Raw genomic sequence first — 14,562 nt, forward strand, 5'->3', positions numbered from 1 at the left:
AAAGTATTGTACATATTAATTAATGAATTAAATTATTAAACAGAAAACTAATCTTTTCATATTTAAATTCAAAATATTCAGTGAGATACCCTAATTCCTAATTTTAACAGAAAGATAAAATAATTTAAATCAGTGATCAAAGCGACGACCTTTAACCGAGGTCGACCAATGTTCGTGGAGTTAGGTCTCGGGAGGTCTCGTGGCTCGCGCGTGACTTCATTCCGGTTTTTGGCATAAGCCGTAGATCGTTCTGCTTGGGTTGAAAAAAAGATTACAACTTTGGCAAATTTATGTTCAAAGGAGCTTCCAGATGGAACGAGGTGGAAAATGTGAATACTTGATTTGTGTAGATATGACCAACTGAATGACTCTATCTGTGAAACAAACATGAGTTTATGGCTAATGAATGCCATGGTTGTTCATGGCATGTATTACAAATTTGTCCAACTATTTCGTACCGGCAAAACTTTTAAAGAAACGATAACAAATTGTGTCACTAAAATGTAAATAAGAAAACACATTTTCCGAATAATTTGGATTTAAAAAATAAAAAGTCACCATCTGACAGAGAAATCGTATAGCCTAGCCCCTTGAGAAAATTCCATTCCGTTTAGATGAACATTAATTGGTCAGCTAGATGCATTATTTGATATTTTTTCCATTTACAGCATTATCTACATGCTTAATTAAGATTGATTAACAATAAAGATCTTGAAGCACACCTGTGTGCTTTGCTATTTTTTATGGTTAATTTTGCAATCTTTAGATTATTATTATTCAGTCTAAACCTAATTGCACTCTAAATTAATAGAAGAATGGACGCACGTGTTTGATGACATTATAAACCTGTCATGCAGGGTTCATTTTTATAGCATTTATCAATTATTTAGTTCTAAACTTTTTAAAACTTTTCATGATTACTTTCAGGGCACGCTAATGGTATTGACTAAATGACTTTAGTGACCTCTTCAGTCAAACTTTTAATCAACTTTATGATAATAAAGATTAAATACAGCGCTATATAACAATTAACAGTTACCTAGCAATACATGGTTATTAACAGTTATTCAATTATCTGTTCTTGTAAAAGATAGATAAAATATACGAATTACATGTATAAGTAATATATGGGTTTTGGTAATATTTATCATTTTGATCGTTGGCAGAACAAATTATACTGTACAAAATTTTCCAAACTTGTTATCAAAAATTTATGGATGCTTGCTCAATTGAAACAAATGCAGTTTCTCCTAAATTGTCGAAGTAAAAAGTCTTGTTATATTTAGATCTTGTTATATTTAGATCTTGTTATATTTAGATCTTGTTATATTTAGATCTTGCTATATTTAGATCTTGTTATATTTATAAACCGTGTAGGTTATCCCTGCTCCTTATCTTTGAAATAAAACATCCTCATTTTTTGATTCACCAGTGCTTGCTGATTTAACGATTGATATAAAACAAATTCTCATATCTTACTTTTCGTCAGTATTCACTGGAATGAAAAAAAATGCGTTTCTCTTCTTAATTAGTAAAATGAAATAAAATAAAAAAAACCCACTTGGAGTCACTGTGTTTTATTTTTTGCTGCATTGCTTTTGTGTTATTTTTCAACTTTTGCAGAACAAAAAAACAACAAAAAAAACAAATGAGCTTCAGTTGATATACATGAGTTTCAAAATACCAATATTGTATACTCTCTCACCTCTTACATATCATTTTCAAAATATTGCACGATACAAACTTGTATAGACTTGCTACAATTTAAATTGGCGACGCAATTTAAGTGATTAATCGAGTTTTAAAAACTTTGACGTTGCGGGGAGCGTAGGAAATTCACTTTTACTAAAGGGCCGCCAAATTGATTATAATTGGTTAAATTTAATGAAATCATGTTTACTAAATCAAAACGAGATTTGAACGTGATTCAAAGACAGGACAGCAGATCCTAAATCGTTGTATAAAAATTTCCTGAACGTTATATAATAATTCATAAATAATTGACAGTTATATGATAATGAACAAATATTTGCGTTATTTAATAATTAACAAATAATTAAGAGTTATATAATAAGTAGCAATTAATTGAGAGTTATATAATCATTAATAAATAATTGAGCTATATAATAAGTAACAATTAATTGAGAGTTATATAATCATTAACAAATAATTAAGAGTTATAGAATAAGTAGCAATTAATTGAGAGTTATATAATCATTAATAAATAATTGAGCTATATAATAAGTAACAATTAATTGAGAGTTATATAATCATTAACAAATAATTGAGAGTTATATAATAATTAACAAATAATTGAGAGTTATAAGATGATTAACAGTTATTTGAACTTTATATATTAATTAACATTTACTTTAGAGATATATGATAATTTCGTGTTACCTCAGCGATGTGTGGTAATTTAGATTGACCTTTAACTAAATGTTACACTCTCATAATGTTCACAGAAATACTGTCAGCCTATAACAACGTTCTCTGTTAATATGTGTCTGATCTTGTGTTATGAACTATGGGATAGTCCGAAAAATATGCTGATTACTTCTTCAATAATTCTCGGTCGATCGATTATCCTTGCATTTTCTGAAGTATGAATTCTAGTATACAGATCGGATGTTTATAAACACATCGTTTATGCTGACGACCAGGACTTGAAACATTATTTCCCATCCATCTACAAGTATGTAATTAATTAAAAATCACATTTTCATTCGACATTGCAGGTCTAAATCTGCTAAGGTCATCATAACAGACGACTTTGGTGGTTCACGTCGTAGTGAAAACACTTACGGGACACTCGAACGAGGATCTGAGAGTATCTATTTCCCTCCCTGGGGTAGGACAGCAACAGCGCTCGAGTGAAATATACAACTGCACGTACGAAATCGACATTCAACAGTCTTATCTGATATTAATTGCATGACAAAAAATCACAAGTTTCGTCGATAATTTGGGATTTTAGAAAGAGATACGCAAACATCTCAATACACTTGTGACTGTACGGTACATTACAACACAGATAAGATAGCTAGTGATTTTAGTCCATTCAAGAATTAACTATCAAATCTCGATATTGATAACAGATGTTTAAGATAGGATAACCTCTTGGGAACAACATAAAAAGAATTGACGAGGAAATTGGTGTGAGTAGATTTCGGCGATAACATAATTTAATTGGTTTAACACAATAGATCCGAAATAGAATTCTTTGTGTATCGCTAATGCATTATCCATGTCATACGTGTGTGAAATATTACTACGAACAAAAACAGATGAGATATACGATGTATATGTAAAGATTGCTTATTTTTAGGGATAGTAACGTAGTGAATAGAATTATATATGATTTGTTCTATCAAATTAAGATACGTTGACTCAAGCAGCATTCTATATGTTTCAATATAGAACAGTTTAATCATACGGTATTAACTGGAACTCAAATTGAAATAAAGCCAGGTTCATTTTAATTAACACGAATGATTTATAACGATAATCAACCATTACATATAACCATTTGACTTGATTTGTAGAAAAACAGCTATAAAAAGTCAAGAAATATCGTTTTCTTAAAAATAGTAACCTGAACAAATTAAGGGAAACTAAATGGCGATGTAGAGTTTTTCCCAGTTGATCATTTAGGTTCATTTATCTGTTATGATATTATGCTATTATAGAGTGTATGGTTGCAATATAATGGAAGACAAAAAAAAGTGAAAAAAACAAAAACACAGCAAAAAAACCCAAAAAAACAAACAAAACAACAACAAACAAAAACCAAAAGACAAAAACAAATAATGTTAGGAAGTGTTTTCAATTTTAATTCTACAAACGACTTGTTTGGTTAAATCTATTTGAATATAAACAAAAAAAGTTCAAACTCAAACAGATTTACACGACGAAAGGTTATATTGAAATATGTCATATTACAAATCTTTATCTGCACTCAAAATCGACAATACTAGAGCAAAAAATTAACAAGAGGAAGTTTTGACACAGAGACCTCGAAATGAGACCCGGTGTTCCAGGAGATTATAAGCGTATTCTTTTTCATCGACGACACTGCATCGTCCTAGGTCAAGTACTAGTAATTTCACGTACTCAGAGTCAGAACTAGCTTATTGACACCAAACCACGAGGTGCTTATATGAGCCTTATAAAAACGTAGACAATCATCAGATCGTGATGACGACCCTACAACTTGTACATTTTCTACTGTTCAACTGCACGTGTGATCAACTTGCATCCTCCGTCCAAATGCAGTATTCATCATATCTATCATGGTAATATAACAAGACAGTGGATATCGGAAAAAACAGCGACATGCAAGCATCATAGATGGGAGAAGCAGGGATGTAACTATCAGGAAAGGCCAGGTTCACGATCGAAAAATCCCATAAGTTTCCTGTATCACACAGCTTGGTAGGACGTCGTTCATGCTGGTCTTGTTATAAATTAAGGTTCTACAATGTAATTGATTTCAAGTTCAGGAGGTTTTAACGATCGTCGTGGTCACTAAATCTTTTTCTTTTTTTTAAAGACAACACAATGTCAATATATTTGAAAGCAAAAATTAATGAATGGTCTAAGTTTTTGTTATCTGTTACGATAAGTGTAGCCTAATATAAAAAAAGTCGGCGAAGTCAGTTTATCCCAATGAGAATGCCAACTGTCTGCTGGGAATCATGCCGGTGAATTCACCAAATATATTGTCAAACAGGAATTCAATTGTTTTCACGATTTCATCCTCAGTATATTTTATTAAGCAGTTTTTTTTTATATAATGTATACAATTTTTAGAGGAGAACGTTTGTGCCCACTTATAGAGTACATAGGGTCATACTATGACTATCACCCTGGTTTAATGGTACTTAGAATGATTGTAAGAAGGTTCAGTGATGACTTGGTTAAGTAACCAACAGAACCAGTGATAACATGTTATTTAAGCGATTTTTGTTACGTTTCTTTATACTTATCATTAACCGCAATTCGAAAAGAGTGTAACACAGAAACATTGTTAAGTATTAATTCGTCTTTCGAACAAATGGACAATGTATAAGTAAGATTTATTAGTTATCTAGGAGGTCTAGTACAATTTGCAAGCATGGAATGTAATGGTGTTTGCAGACATATCGCAGCCTCCCAAAATACACACACATACACTACACGCATGCATCTTGCACACAGGGGAGGCCGTCCTTAAATGACCTTCGCTGTTAATAGGACGTTAAACAAAATCAAACAAACAAACAAACAAGCAGACAATGCTGATGGTATCACATGCTTTTTCTGCAAACACAACAACATACTATCATGAAGTATGGTTTGGACATCGGAGTCAAGAAATACCGACTCGGATTAAGGAACATTTGGACTTCGAGCTGCTATTGTAAGAAAAATGTGCCGTAGAAATGGACGATATTACAAACTAGTGTATGCGTGTGTGTTTTGGGAGGCTGCGATATGTTCGTGTTTGTCTCCTTGTGATAGCGCGGAACTGATGCCGACTTTATAGTGCTACCTCACTGAAACATACTGCCGAAGACACCCAGCAGGACACCCCACCCGGTCACAATATACTGACAAAGGGCGAACCAGTCGTCCCACTCCTAAATTGCTGAGCGTTTACAGACTCTGGTATGTCTCGGCCAGGGGACAGAACCCAAAGCCTCCCTAACAGGGGCAAACGCTCATCTAAAGGCCAAAGTGAGGCATTGTCAAGGGAAACATTGGGAAGAAGTGAGTTGTTTAGAAAGAATAGAAAAGATAAGATCCCAAACGTAGTCGCCTTTCACGATCATGCAATTGGGGCAGCAGGTACAACTCTTACGCCCTACCTGCAAGGACTTTTTATACATGAATGTTTGTTTGGGATTACGATTAAAGTAAGACTTTAATGATGAAGTAACTCAAAGGTACGTTTATGGAGCCGCCTCTCTCGAAATTCATAAATGGTCATTGAGGTATCATACAATATTAAGTGATGCTCGAATAGGAATAAAGCCGGATTCATTTCGAACGGATGACTGGAAAAGATAATCGGCCAATGCATCAAAACACTGCTTAAACAGTTGTAGTAAACATTTAGATCAAGTATGACTAAAGCTTACTGTGTTATCAAGAATTAAGAATTTACATTGACATGAAATACTGAAAGTCAATCAAATCCTAATAAATAACAATGAGATAAAACAATTCACTGGTGTAGCTGGATGTTTGGTTAATCCCATAACCCAAACATCACTGTAAAATAGCTTTACTCAGGTTCAAACGCATGCCTTGGCTTTTCTTAATAGGAACATGCTACTAGGAAGGATTATTTTGTAAGACGAACGGTTCAAGCATTACAGCAGAAAGTGAAACGTGCACGTGTGGATATATAAAAGTAGAAATAAATACAAATAGAGATAATATATATAAGTATCCAATTACGGCAGCCTTTTACAACATCTCATCGTCTGCAGCAGGAATATGGGAGAACAAATATGTATATGTCCAATCACCTAAATGTACGTAACGAGTTAATATATGTTACAATGCTGATTAAGTTGTTTGTAGTTAATAAGTCTGAAAATTCGGTATTGGAGTGACGTCCCCTGATTGACACGTGACGGCGGATTCTTTGTTAGCACGATCTAGGACGCACCTGTTTTGGTATTATATATTCCTCGGCTGTTATCACAGTTTGAGATCAGAACGATACGTCAGAGATGCGGGCGACAACAGGTGAATCTCAAAGTAGCTGTAGGACGCCACCTAGTGATGAAAAGGAAAATTGCACATGGTGTTTGGCAAACTTGCGTGGACATAAATAAAGTTAATGTTTTGTTGTCAAATATGTACAAGGTTATTGTGTTACATACACTTGTCATGGGGAGAAAATGCTTGCACCCAGCACGGCTATAGGGCGAGTTCACGTATATTAACTGTAATGTTTCAAAATAAAACTGTTATTATTAAAGCAATACGAGGTATGGTATTTCATATACAAAAAAATATTTAATTATCTCTTAGTTTTCTGGCGAGTAATAAAACATATTCTTATAAAAGGTTCATGTTTATCAACTGTATAATGGTACCAATTAAATCAACTTAAAGCAGTTGCAAAAACAAAGTTTCGTTATGTTGTATAGGAAAATTCAATATTGATTTTCATGATGGGAAATTTCATTACTATGAAGATATCTAGCATTTCGTTCTTAATCGATCTGTTTAAGCTTGACAAACTATATCTATAATACTTTCATTACAGACGAGATGTAGAGCCAAATCACAGTAAACAAAAATGACGTATGTCTTGGGTAGAACATAGTACTACGTATGGTTTCAACACCGCACATACGTTATTATTTTCCTACAAAAGAGATAAAAAGACACTTGTGGTGTATTCAGTAAACCTCCTTAGAAGGAAAACAAAATGAATGAAAAGTCCTTTTGATTGTTGCATTGTTATTATACAACATATAATGTACAATGATTAATGTCGACAGAAAGACTATGAAAATTACTACTGATATCAATATAATAATGGAAAGTGAGGAAAGGACTATGTATGGTTTGGGCGTTTTTTCGACCCCGAATGCATCAAAATTCAAAACCTTTAAATACACTTTCAAACGACGGTTTCTTTTATTTTGAATACTTCATGAAACTATGTATTTGTCTTTTTAATTAAAGTTTAAATTTACATAAATTAGAAAAGAAAAAAAATAGTCATATTTTGCCATAGTTTTTTCCTGGAAACTATAGAGCGCATGCTTAAACAAACTTAATATCAAAGGATAATGCGTATGCACGTTGTAATACATCTTTAGGAGAAACATAAAATTGTTCAAGAGTGCGCTCTATGGTAGCTTAGAGAAAAACTAGTTGAAAACCTTTCAAAATTGACTGAATATTCAAATTATCTTAATGTATGCAAATATTAACTGGTGACCATGGCCGCCATACTTGAAAACACAAATAATTGTTTACATGTAGTACCGGGGAAGTATTCAAAGCTATAGAAACAGTCATTTGAAAGTTCTACTGAAGATTTTTAATTTCGATGGATTTAGGGGCCAAAAAAGACCCAAACTAATTAACTGTACATAGCACTTTATTGTAAATACTAAAATAGTGTCTCTTTGATATCCTTTAAGTGGAAGATACAGAAAATGCCATGCAATTCTACGGGAACGATAATGTATTTGGATACAACTGTCAAATATTATACTGTAAAACAAGCACAAACTTATATGAAGCGTATGATGTACTTGTCGACATGACTTTATAGACACATTTTGTCCGATGTTCACGAATACGAGAGGAATGATACTGAGCCATTAAACTACCTCTTTCTTCACACTGGGAAATTGAAATAAAAACGAACTGAAAATTAGCTTTAAAAAAATATATCTAAATATCAACCGTCAAACTTTCAATAAATTTTCCCCGTATGCTGAAGTTATCGTCGATATCGGGCCGACTTTACTTATAACAGCTGTGATAGCGGTCTGCACACAGCATGCCATATCTATCTGAATGTAGATGCTTTTAGATAATGATACAGATTTTCCGGATATGTAATGGCGGAAGTCGGTTCTGTATGTTAGTGCCTCCTACGTTGTTCCGTTATGAAGCTCTCTCTTCCCTTTTTGTATTAGGTATGTTATGGTGATACATTTGTATACAGATGTTGTGTCAAAATGGCACCATGCTATTTCCTTATCTCATTTTTTTTATATATGTCTTCGGTACATAAATCTGAAATCCCATTTTTATGGGGAATGCGTTTCAGCCCGTTCGTATTCCAATATACACTAGTTGATCACTATCTATTCGGAATGTCTTTTGATTTTGGGATTGGCTTTTAAAAGTATGTTAAGTGATGGCAAGTCTCAGTAATGCTATTTTCTCTGTACAGTGGTGTCCTGTTCTTCGTGCTTGACAAGCAGTAACGAATATGTTTTACATGATCGTAAAACATAAAAATATTAAAAGCAAGTAACCACAAATATCATTTAAAAGCCATTAATAAAAATGGTCCATTTCAAAACACAGAACGCCATTATGCGAACATTCCTACACAATTTGAAATAGAAAAATCATTTCTAATTAAACAATTTAAAAACATGATATTGACACTCGAATATTCTGTTAGGACTATAAAAAATCGACCAAATTGACAATGACCTTTGTCTCAAATATATGTAAGCCTGCGGGATTCAATGTCATAAAACTGTTTTTATTTGCCTAATAAATTAATAAAACGTTTATTAATTAATTAGTGTATGGGCGGTCTGATTTGTTTCAAATGGCGGAGACCGACTACAAAGAGACGCTATGTCTTATAGTAAAACACTCTTAGCCACCCAACTTTTGTTAGTTAGCATACTCACCTTGTGTGCATTTTAAGATGTTGACTTTTAATATAAGTAAGTATTTTGTTTAGTATAGATTAAGGCGAAGGCAGCAATATTAATGTTTATTTGATAAGTTATTCAAGAATTCATAATTAAATAGATGATAGAGTTTAAAATTCCACATAAAATTATGCCTACGTTAAGCCGACAGAACTTATTGTACAGTGATGTTTTGTCGATTATAATCCTTAAGAGTGTACATAAAAACCTGAATATCTTCCAAAAACATATGTAATAAAGACCATATCTAGAAAAAGCCATGATAAAATACCTTGTATGAACGGCCTGGACGATAGTGAATGTTATATATGCGGGATTTTATCATTAGTTTTGATACCCTTTTGATCCAAACTCGCTATAATAGGCTATAAAGAAAAATGGTTTATTGGTTTGACGGTTCGCTGTCCTGTTTAAAACTGTTATGAGTCGTGGAACTTGCATCACATATATAACAGATATATAAGTATAAAACATATACTTATTCAGATCGCTGCTATTAAAAATAATTCATTTCTAACTCGGCATGTGTTTTAATAGAATTACAATGGTGATGTGTTCACAATGGTCATAGTCATGTGTTAATATGACATGGAATTTCTTCTGACTTTAAAAAATATTCTGACAACCAATCGTCTGAAATATAATAAAATGCAAAAATTCTTTAAAAATAAAATTAATGACAGAGTGATAAGTTGTTGCTTGGCACGCGTAGTGTAAACAAACAGTCTGTTTAGAAAGTTTCTTTTTCGATTGGAAAATTAAGACTTCGGATAGTTTCAAACTGTGCTCACCATAAACCGTATCTAACCACCCTTAACATAGATATAATACTCAAAACATCATTGTCCAGTCTAAACATTTAGGTTAAGCAATACAAGCAATAAATTGTTGATAAAATCAAAATTGTGAAAACCTCATAAATGCTGCCATAATGATATAATTACTTACCGTTTCATGGAATATACACTTATCTTTCGCAACATGTCCCTTACCACATAATTTTCTTTTTTAGGCCATTAGTTTGTTAGAAAGATGAAAAGTTCAAACCAAACATAGATAATGCCATTACGTGTATAACAGTCTGCGAATATCTGACTGTACTCTTACGCTGACATTCAGATATCAAACTTTCTATGTTAGTGTCAATTCAACACATGTGATTCAGTTGTTTGTTTGTCGATTAAACTCAAGACTTCAGCTCATATTTGAACATTACTCGTTATTTATTGAAAATTAGGTTCTCCTCCCAATTTTGAAAATTTTGAAAATAGATAATTTGGCATTTTACGGACATACCCTTTTGTTTCAAAAATACTTGAGACCAAATTTGATTTCCAACTTGTTTTTTGCCTCTAATAATCTTTTTTCAATTAGTCCGAACTCACATTTGTTTTTTAATTTATCAGTCTTATAATTCGTTGAATGATAGAGTTTTAAAAACTTCCTCTTTTGTTTCAAAAGTATTCTAGACCAATTTTGATTTTCACCTTTTTGCCTCTAGTATCACCGATGACTCATAAAGGACGAAATAATTGTATGACGTAGTATAATTCATTTTTGGCATTATGCATATATTACCTAACTTTACAGTGCTATCACACCTTCATATGACAATTGTGTCCACTGGCGATGAGGAACATGCAAACATCATTGATTTTATCATACTGAAATATCAACAAGTGTATGTAGTAAATCAACGTTAGTGTACAATGATAAAAACTAGAGTTCAAAATAAAATCTGCAATATTACTGCCAATCCTTGTCAATGATGTAGCTTATCCTTCATGGATTTAAAATTTCATCCGCTGATTATTTTTGGAAAATATTGAAGTATTATGAAGTAATATCATATTGGTTATGAACTGATTTACACTTTAGAGCAGGCTACATTTCTAAACCTTCCAGCCTCTATCCATAAGAATTTAACTCTAGCAAATTCGTATCCTAACGTTGTGAATACCTGCTCACAAAGTCACAGACCGTTTGCGACAGACAGTCTCTCCCGAATTGTTAAACTATTACGGTGGTCCGTTGTGGCCAAGGAGATACTTGTCCTTCAATATTACATGGTTCGTATTGACTTGGTTTAGTTTCCTTTTGTGTTTAATTTTCTTCACTAATCTCATAGATTTTTCTTATTGAGTTTTAAATTAAAAATATATCGCATGTGTTTGTGGCAGTTTTGTATACATATAAACTTTATAATTTAAAGCGGGTTTTATATATATATAAAAAGAAACACCTTGAATTGAAGACAAATGGTGTTGAAATAAATGTGTCATGAGTTAAATAATCGATGAACTGTTTGATTAGCTAACCAGTGAATGCAACGCTCGGATGTTTCAACTTACACTTCGTTAATTTTACAAATTCCACTGAAATATTCGAAATCATTTGAATCATACTCCGTATTTGATATTTTGCGTTTTGACCATTTTCACGCGTTCACAATGCGACAGCGATTGATATACTTTATTGTCAATATATATACTTTATTGTCAATATATATACTTTATTGTCAATATATATACTTTATTGTCAATATATATACTTTATTGTCAATATATATACTTTTCCAGATTGTCGCGTTGAGAAATAAAACGCAAAATTAGTGAAAATGTTTGCAAAATTCATGACTGTTACCGTGTCAAAAAGTGCCGCAATATCTTTTCCATCATTCTTTAATTGCATGAAGTCTGCATATATTTATTGTTTCAATAAGGTCACTTTTAAATCAGTTTCTTATTTACGTGATGAAATGGTATTCTCATGTCAGCAATTTTTTGAACTTTTATGATCGAATTTGAACCAGAAGGATACGTTTTGTCACCACTCTGATTCAAAGCTCTGTGTAGTGTCAAACGGTCCACCTGTTGGCATTGTGTATCTTTGACTTATCGTGAGGGTGAGAAACACACTAACATGTCATTATTATACAATAAACTTCACTTAGTGATACCGATAACTTCTACATTTTTTCTGCACAAAAACATGTGTATACTTTATTAAATCATATTATGCAAGACCAAACTGGAACATAAACTGCTAAACACTGCAGCGAAACTTTTACATAACTAGATTTGGTTTCTCTCTCTGCTGGTGAGAAAGTTTATATTTTTATATCTCAATGTCAAGCATAGAGCCAAACAGGGAAACAAATCTCGCACAGGTCACGTTATCTTACTCCAAAGGTCGCGTGGATGAGATTTCACGATAACTGGATGTATTTCTTCATATCGTTAAACGCTGTGTTTATTTCGGCAATGATTTCAAAGAAAAATGTTTTGAATTATAGACGAGTGACAGAATAGGATTCAGTTTCGAAATTCGCTAGTAAAAGCCGTATTGATTAAAAAAAGTAATTATATAGAATTTTTAAATCTAAATGTTTACAACTTTTACATTTCAAATGAATAAGTATTCTTTAACTTAAACACTCTTTTAACATGTCCATTTCAGCGGTAGTCATGTTCACCTCGTTAAAGTGAAACAATTATTAATCAATACTTAAATTTTCAATCAAACATTTTGAATTTGGTAATTGTAATTCAAAACTTCTGAACACCGTAAAATATCTATCATCTGTTCACGGTTATCTTGAAATCCATCATTAAAATGTTCCTATTTAAGGTAGAGCATCTCGGATCAATTTGTGTAATTTAGGATTAATAAATTGTGCACATAGCTTCATCTTATTCTTATTCGAGAAAAATAGAACAGAAAAGAAAGGATTCCAAGTAAGAGTAGAAAAGGGGGGAAAATAACAAAAAACAAAGGAAAGAGGGAAAGAATTAAAGAAGAAAGAAAAAGAAAGAAGACAGAAAGGAGAGAAGAAAAAAGAGAAAGACAGATAAACAGATAATAGCAGGAGAAGAAATTAAGGTAAATGAAATGAGAGAGTGTATACAAGTTAACAAACAGAGATTTGGACAGTGACATCAAATTAGGGATTGGAGGGGGAAGGAATGTCGATCTGTATGTCTTGCGCAATATGGCATTTGCCATTGACTGCGATTGAGGTAACAGTACTGTTATCTACATGACCCATGAAGCACGTGCTTGCCAAATTCCGGAACTAATGACCCGACCTTCCTTTCAATTTTAAGACATTACCTCAACCAGCTTGAAACTTTTTTCATTTAAATTCTTTAAAACATTTCGCTCCTGTCGCAATTACAAAAGTCAAAATGTACCTTTAATTGATGAAACCAAAAGTAGTTCCGAAGGTTCTGACCTTCGACAGATAAGCAGTTCTTCTGTTGACGAGGCGCAAATGAGGCATTCCCTCGCTGACACCATACAGTACAGTGCTACATTATAAATTGGCACCTGATCGAAATAAAAAAATAAAAGTAGGTAGTTAAAAAAGTCCTTTCAAGGTGTGTATCCATCCAAGGCATCAAGGTTAATCACCGCTAGGTGGTGCCATGGTCTTTGTTGCGGATGCGCAATGACCTCTGTTGACCTCCAACTAACACCTGATGTCTTGAGATGTACCCGCTAATGATCACAGGGCAGCATTACCGATAAACAAACATCAAAGATTAACTTTTGGTGGTAGGTAAACAACGACAACAATGACGTCATCTGTCAACAAACAACACAACATTAGACTCAAAAAATGGCATGAAACAACATTTACAATAAAGTTGACGTTTTGTGCTTATTGTCATTTTTGTCCATGGGCAGTGGCTTTTTTATTTGGTTTTAGGTCATGAAACATAAGGTGTATGTGAACTAAATGTCAGTTGTGGACTTCAGATATGATCTATCCAGAATAAACTAGCCTAGTCTCACCAATGTTCATCTTCACCTTCGGCCTCTATAACTATTGCTTGCTGTTTTTGTCAGTATTTTAAAACAGTATCTTAATAAATTTCTTGTGGTAATGAAATGTAAGTTGATGATTAAAATTGGAAGAATATTTTTGACAAAGTTCTTGGGTTTTGATCAATCCCTGAGGATTGTAAACAGTACCGAGACCACGTCATCTCTATGCGCGTGACTAATTAAAAATACATATAAATATAACAGGATTTACATGAGACTCAATGTGTACAGTATATAGTGTGACAGGCTATGCATGTTTTTTTTCACCTTTATAATTGTGACCACTTCTAGAGTCGCCATCATGATCACATAGGAC

This window comes from Mizuhopecten yessoensis, unplaced genomic scaffold (genome assembly GCF_002113885.1).
Source record: "Mizuhopecten yessoensis strain PY_sf001 unplaced genomic scaffold, ASM211388v2 scaffold11101, whole genome shotgun sequence".
Classification (NCBI taxonomy): domain Eukaryota; kingdom Metazoa; phylum Mollusca; class Bivalvia; order Pectinida; family Pectinidae; genus Mizuhopecten; species Mizuhopecten yessoensis.